A 7,887-nucleotide genomic window follows, 5' to 3' on the forward strand; every position below is an offset into this window, starting at 1 on the left:
CCTTCCAAGGACCACACCAGGGCTTGAGGAATTTCTTTCTTCTCGTCCTGGTTCGGTTTCTATACCAAACCCGGTCTCCTACACGGAACCGCTGACCATGGCACTTGGTGTCATAATAAGCTTTCTGGGACTTCTGCGCTCGCTTGAGGTTCTCTCTCACTATCTGTTCCGTCTCTTCCAATTGCTGCTTCTGCTCAACAACATAACCGGGGTATGTCTGTGTCGACCCTTGGGAAGGTGTTGTCTCGAACCTAAGGAGAGCATCCAATGGCAGAATAGCTTCCCTGCCGAACATTAAGCGGTAAGGGGTAAATCCAGTCGACTCATGCACGCTAGTGTTGTAAGCAAGAACTGCTTTCGGCACAAAGTCCGCCCAGTCCCGGCGATGGTCAGAAATCAGCTTACTAAGGATCTTCACCAGAGATTTGTTCAGTCTCTCTACCTGCCCATCCCCTTGGGGATGGTACGGCGTTGTCCTTGTTTTCGCTGCGTCAATTAAATCGCACAGTCCTTTGAAGACAGCTCCATCCACATTGGCTCCCTGATCAGAATGCAAACCCTCGAAACACCCGAAACGGCATATGTATTCATCCATCACCTTCTTCGCCAGCGTGACTGCTGAGGTGTTTCTCACTGGGAAGGCTTGAGCAAACTTAGTAAAATGATCGGAGACCACCAGCAACCACTCATGGCCAGAGGTAGATCTTGGTGTGGGGCCTACGATGTCTATTGCGACCCGTTGTAGGGGGTGCCCTGCCTTAATGTTTATAAGGGGTGCCTTTGGAAGCTTGCAAGGGTCGTTGACTTCAGCACATGGGATACACCTTCTAACGTGCATTTCGACATCTTCCCGCATGCCGTGCCAATAAAATCTCCTCCGCACTTTTTCTAGAGTCTTCGAGACGCCAAGGTGGCCTGCTGAAGGATCGTTATGCAAGGCGCACAACACTTGTGACACGACGCTCTCGGGCAAGCAGATTTGATGATAAATCTCTTGGCCTGTCACTTCGTGTTCCCAACGTCTAAACACCAGACCGTTCCTGAGAAACAGCCTTCCCCATTGTGACCAGTATGACAAAAGTTTGCGCCCCCCTCCTTCCACATCGCCTCTAGCAGGTCTGACACCAGTTTCAAGCCACCTCACAACTTGCGACAGGACAGGATCTTGGTTTTGGGCTGCACGTATACGTTCTCTCGACAAGGGTTCCATATTCACAGACTGAATCAGGGTGGCGTCCCTCTCTACCTTAACCGATGCACCCTCGTCCCAGGGAAGGCGGGACAGTCCATCTGCATTGCCGTGCAACTGACCCGGACGATGTTCCACCTCGAAATCAAAGTCACTAAGCCTTTCAAGCCACCTAGCCACCTGGCCTCTAGGGTTTTTAAAGTTCCGTAGTCACTGCAGAGCACTATGGTCAGTCCTGACCCGAAAACATCGCCCGTAAAGGAATGTCTCGAAGTGCTCCGTTCCCCACACGAGGGCCAACAGTTCCTTCCGGGTGGTACTATAGTTCCTTTCAGCCTTTGATAGAGCGCGTGCTGCGTATGCTATTACAAGTTCTTTCCCACACTGAACCTGCGACAACACCGCCCCCAGCCCACTGTCACTGGCATCACTGTCCAGGATGAACGGTACGTCTAGCTGGGGAAAAGCCAGGATGGGAGCACTCGACAATCTGTGCTTGATGACCCGGAAAGCTTCCTTGCACTCAGCTGTCCATCTGAAACGGTCCCCCTTTTGACAAGCACGGTGCAAAGGGGATGCAATGTGGGCGTAGTTTGGCACAAATTGTCTATAGTAACCAGCCGTCCCCAAGAACGCTCTCAGCTGACTCTCATCAACTGGCTCCGGCCACTCCTTTATGACTCTGATTTTCTCTGGATCAGTAGATATGCCCTCCCGTGACACGACGTGACCTAACACAACCACCTGTTCACACAAAAGCTTGCATTTCTTGGGGTTAATCTTCAAGCCTGCTTCTGTCAAGCGTGACAACACAAGTGACAGTCTCTCCCTATGCTCCTGTAGTGTTCGACCAAAGACAATGATATCATCTAGATACACTAGACAGTCTGACCAGCATAAACCCTTCAAGATAAGGTGCATAGCCCTCATAAAACACGCAGGTGCATTCGTAAGGCCAAAACTTAGTTTGCGGAATTGGTAAAGACCATCCGGAGTTGCGAACGCCGTCTTTTCCCGATCTTCCTCTGCCACATCAATTTGTCAATATCCCCTAAGGAGGTCGAGATGAGGAAACCACTGTGCCCCAGATAAACTCTCCAATATGTCATCACACCGAGGAAGCGGGTACAAGTCTCGCTTGGTTACCGAGTTAAGAGCGCGGTAGTCCACACAGAAACGTTGACTGCCATCAGGTTTCGCTACTAAAACCACCGGAGAGGACCAAGGGGAATCGGACGGTTCTATAATCTCTGCTTCGAGCATTTCATCCACTTGGTTGCGCATTTCTTGCCTTTTGTGAAAGGGAACTCTTCGCGGCGGTACCTGGATTGGCTTGGCAGAGCCTGTGTCAATGGTATGTTGTACGCCCTTCGCAGTACCTAAATCCCACGGCCCCTTTGAAAGGCAGTCAGCATAAGTGGACAACACCTCATAATGCCTAAGTTTTTCCTCTTCCGGGACCAAATCGCTGCTGATAGGGAAAATCTCTTCTACCAATAAACTGTGAACGTCAGCGTCCCTCACAAAAACCGCACTACATTGTTTAGCTTCCAATCCAACCACAACATCTTCCTTTGAGGCCGTAGGGGGTACCACCTTGTAGCCCACACCCACATTGGTTTCCTCCTGTGATCCCTCCTCGCCAGCTAATGGGTAGAGGTCCCCTATACTGCTACACCTGTAAATCTTGAGGGGCTTGTTAAGGTAATTGAACACACGAACTGGGATTCGACCTCCTTTCACAGTCACGGCCGTCCGAAAGGCCCCAGCTGAATATCTTTCTGAAAACTTGTCCGCTGGTTCCAGTACACCCATACATTCGTCTAAGTCATCTACCCCTTGGACCTCACAAGGTATGTCTGCGACCATATTTGGAAATAATGTGACGGTTTCGGCCACAGCGATCCTGTAAACTCTATCAAGGCATCCGAAAGCCATTTTGTTGGGTCCCTCCTTGCTGTAGACAGTGTTAGTGTCAAAGTTAATGATACATTTGTGAGTTGTTAGGAAATCTACACCAATCAACACTTGTTGTGCCAAGCTTCGGCACACCAGCACTTTATGCTTAGCCCTGATTGCGCCCAGCTGAATTGTTACTTCTGTTTCTCCAACCACATCAAGTGGCATGTTATTGGCTCCCAGGACAGGCTTCAGTGCGGACTCAAGTTTGTTTATATGTGTCTTAGAGCGACTGTACAGGTCTTCACTGATAATTGTTGCTTCTGCACCTGTGTCTAATAAGGCTTGAGACTTAACACCATTGACATCACAAGGCAAAAATGCTCCCTTTGGATTCTCGGGCGGGGTCACTTTCGGCTGCGCCCCGCCCATCTCCCGTTTCCCTGGTCGGGACGGACTTGATGTGGACAGTCACGAATAAAATGAGTCGGGCTACCGCATTTAAAACATGCTCTGGGGCCTTGTCCAGATTCTAAACTTTCATTCCTACCTTGCCTCCCTTGAGGAATATTCTTGAGCTTCTCTAAGATTTCAGCTTGCTGTTGAAAAAGCTCCTTAGCCCACGCTGGGGGTTCTTGGGTGCCCTGTTGGGAGCCAAACTTTTCCTGCTCCCCAGATGTTGAAGACAGTACTCGAGCACTTCCCTTGTTTAGCACTCTTTGATTTGATTCATATCGCAGAGCTGCCGCTAGGGCCTCATCCAAAGTATTGGGCCCTAAATCCAACACCTTCTCTCGCAATATAATAGGGGTTAAAGCACCCACGAAGAAATCTCTGGCCGTGCGATTGAGTATATCCGGGGGGTCATCCGGATAGGCCAGCTCCACAAGACGAGAAATGTCGCACCTCAGTTGATGTAGATCTTCGTCAGGACGTCTTAATTTAGCTCGTAGAGTGGAAATGTGTACCTGACGAGATTCCTTAGGATGAAATCGATCTGTCAGAGCGCGTTCAACGGCCGTCCACGTGGCTGTTTGTTCGGCAGTCAGGCTGTAATAGGTCTGTTCGGCAAGGCCTTTCCGGTACGCGGGTAATATTTGACATTGAAGCTCAGGACTCCACTTGTTAAGGGCTGCAATACTTTTAAATTTCCGTATCCAAACCACCCAACTTTCGCCGGACGTCGCAGAGAAGCTCTCCGGTTTGATGCGAAGCGGGTTTTCTGGCGACGTGGTCGGTGAACTGCCGCTTGCACCAGCCTTACTTTCACTTTTCTTTCCAAGTTTCGCCTCGAGGAGCGCCACTTTCTCTTCCAAAGCTTTCACAGTATCTTCCATGGCAAAAAATCCCACCGCTGCCACCAAATGTAACACAAATAACACATCTAGCGTTCGAATCACTTTACTAAAACTAGCACAACAGTAACACGAGTCGTAGGTCTCCTAAACTGCGCATGTCCGGCCCCACTCGGGCTCAGGCCCCACGCTACAATAAGGTTTTAATGAGTTTATGATACTGTTGAGGTTTAATTCAAAATGAGACCGAGTTTAGTCTGCAACACAGCCATTGGTGGTTTTCACAGCCGGTCACGCCATCAAAATTAAAATGGAAACCCTTAAATACAGGAAGTCTAGAATCTGACAAGTGAAAGAAGATATATATACAAAAAGCCTCGCCAAGAATCAGGTCTGTGCAATATTTCATATGCGAGATTTTCGGAAAAAACGTTTTACCCAAAATTATAAAGCTTTGTATGGAGACGCCATGTTTGCCGGAAACCGACAGAAACATTTGTTTTTGAGTTTTTCCAACTAATGTGTGAATTCTTCGCTTGAGGAACTCATAAAGATTAAAGTAATATTTATTCTGAGATAGGGAATGCGTAGATAGCAAAATCTCCCAAAATCGATAATGTTTTTAACCCACATAAGAGCTTTCCTGAACGTCAGCTAAAAAGCCTGGAAATTCAAGCTCCAGGGTCGGGTTGCAAAAACATCTTGAGATTAAGGGAACTCGTAACTATTATTTCAAAACAATAGGTTATTGTTCCAGAAGAAAAGTTAAGAGCTCTCTTATCTTAAAATGGTTTTATGCAACCTGGCCCAGTGTCGCAAAAAGAAAAACCCTTTTGAACCGAAAATTTGTATGTGTGAAGGTTTTAAGGTGCTGTAATACCACATGAAAGTAGAAACTCAGAAGAAGCGATAGTTTGAATTTTTGTGACGTCCTGTGAAAACCTAGAATAGTTTGTGTCGTCACGCAACGCTCCTCCCACAAACAGCCTGTTAAACATGCTAACATTGCAAAGCGGCGAGAACATTGACGCTCTTGACAAAATGAGATCCACTTCATTTTGACACCCGTTCATAAATATAATAATAACGCAAGCGCTGACTTGTGCACGTCCATGCTTCTCTCGCACTGAAGTAGCGGTATCAGTGACGTCGATCGGACTTGCTCCTATCCTTGGTTTGAAAACTGCAAATTATGGCCCCCAATAATTTCTTGAAAACAGAAAACTGTTTCCTCCTTAGCGGCCATGGCAAATAAAAAGGATCAAGTGGGACATGCGCATTTCTTTTAATGATAAAGGGATCTTTGAAGCCAAAGATTCAGACGCTTAGAAGAATTTAAAGTGGCTTCCCTTGTCTATGAGGCGTGATATGCACACTATTAATTTGACTTTTAAATGCTTGAAGGGATCACCCCCAATGTTTTTTAAAGATTATTTTAAGGTTTTTAGAACAATCCACAAAACGAGGGGAAGTGAGCACAACTTGCTGCTCCCCAAAGTCAGAACTGAGACGGCAAGGAAGACTTTTTATTTTAATGAATCTAAATTTTTTAATAATATTGCAAGTGAAGTATAAAGGATTCTAAGTCAGTTGTGATTTTTAAAACTCGTATTTTGGAATTATATAGATCAAACGTTTTTTAGTTACTTGTTAAGTTCTTGTATTAGTTTAGCTTTTAAATGCATTTTAATTGCTGTATTTTAGCTTTTTTAAACAATTTTTTTAATCTAGTTGTATTTTTAACTTTTAGTGTATTTTAGTTACTGTAATTTAGGCTATTTTTATATATACATATTTATTATCATTATTATTATCTTTTCTTTTTTCAGGGCCCTCGTTGATAGCAGCATTTTATGCTGAAGAGATAACCCTGGCTAAATAACATTTATTATTATTATTATTGTTATTATTATTATTATTATTATTATTATTATTATTATTATTATTATTATTTAATTTCATTCGACTCTGCTTTTGTTGCGCGCTGTTTGTAGAGTTTTCTGTTAAATGTAGGACAAGTCTAAATAGTGTAATTTAATGTAGCTTTTACGTATACGTAAAATTCAATCTTTAGTCGTTAGCAGGGAAGCATTTAACAAAAATACTAGAAATTTAAGTTAATTTGGATTTACTGGGAAATACAATAGCAGAGGTATCCTGCCCAAACTTTTCCATACAATGCACTTTATGATGACAAGTCTGACTTAGTAACCCATACTTTAAAGCCGCCTTAAACCTTGAAACATAATTTATTTATTTGTCTTTCGCACTTCGTGCAATTATATATCTTCTGAACACTCGGAGGGAAAAATCAAAAGCACATAGAACACGTCAGTGTAGCAATTTTAAAAGTGAGGCAATATATTTGCCAACCATCTTAGCTAATCACTTTTTAAATGAAACGACAGGACAGCTGCTCATAAAAGAATATGAATTTGCTAGTGTTTTGGTTTCCTGAGCACTTATTTTTCTGGTGGTGAACAAAACACTCATCCCAAGTTCATGGACTACCCCCATGGACTACCCATATGGACAACCCCTAAAATGGACTACGCCGCTGTGGTTTGGTGACTTCCCTCTCTAGTCTTCAATCGTTTTTTTTCCTCTTAAATATTTCACCCGCGCTCTTCTATGAACGCCTGGAACAGCCTAATATTTTCTTCTCTAGATCAAAAAATGTGCCGTTTATACATTTTTAGATAACCATAACTGTTTTGTGAAATTTAAGTAGAAGATTAGCTAAGATTGCCAATATGTTCGTTGTTTTTATGAAAGTCACCTCAATTCTGTCACTGGACTTTCCGTCTTCGGCGGCTAATTTTTAATAAGCCCAGGCAGAAAATCGAAAATCTTAAATAATTCCCAAACTTGGTCGCATTTTGAAATTTAAACCACAGCAGCGTTATACTAGATATGTCTTATTCTGTTTTCAAGGACCTTTAGAAAACGAGACAAACGAGATAATTGACTAGAGAAAGAAGCGTGAAAACGCTTTTTTGGAAGAAAATATTTTTTAATTCCCGCAGCGATTTTGCGAAATCGCGAAGCGCAATATATTCAGTTTCTTCCAAAGCCGTCATGAATAAGCAGTGTAATGCCGTCACAACTAAAAATAAATTTAGTTTGTATCGCAAAAGCCGCGAAAATAGAGCTGAAAAAAAAAATGGATCGGAAAAATTAATAAAATCACCAAGAAACCGTCTCGCGGGAGACGTCTGCACGCAGAATACATTTCATCCTACATGTAGTTGTGATTTCCAGAACGGACCTCGGGAGCCTCATTGCCGTAATATCTTCTACATTACAGAAACCACAGCAGAATCGCCCTGCTCGCGTGCTAACTTTCCGCTCCAATTATCACTATACAGTACCAGTGAATTGTTTCAAAATTTAAAGCGGCCGAAACTTATTTCCATCAGCGCGTAGTTAGTTAGTTAAGCAATAATAATGCACAGCACTGTAAATAACACGGTTCTAGAATATCTGACGGCTTCGCGTTTTGTT

This window comes from Porites lutea, chromosome 1, assembly GCF_958299795.1.
Source record: "Porites lutea chromosome 1, jaPorLute2.1, whole genome shotgun sequence".
NCBI lineage: Eukaryota > Metazoa > Cnidaria > Anthozoa > Scleractinia > Poritidae > Porites > Porites lutea.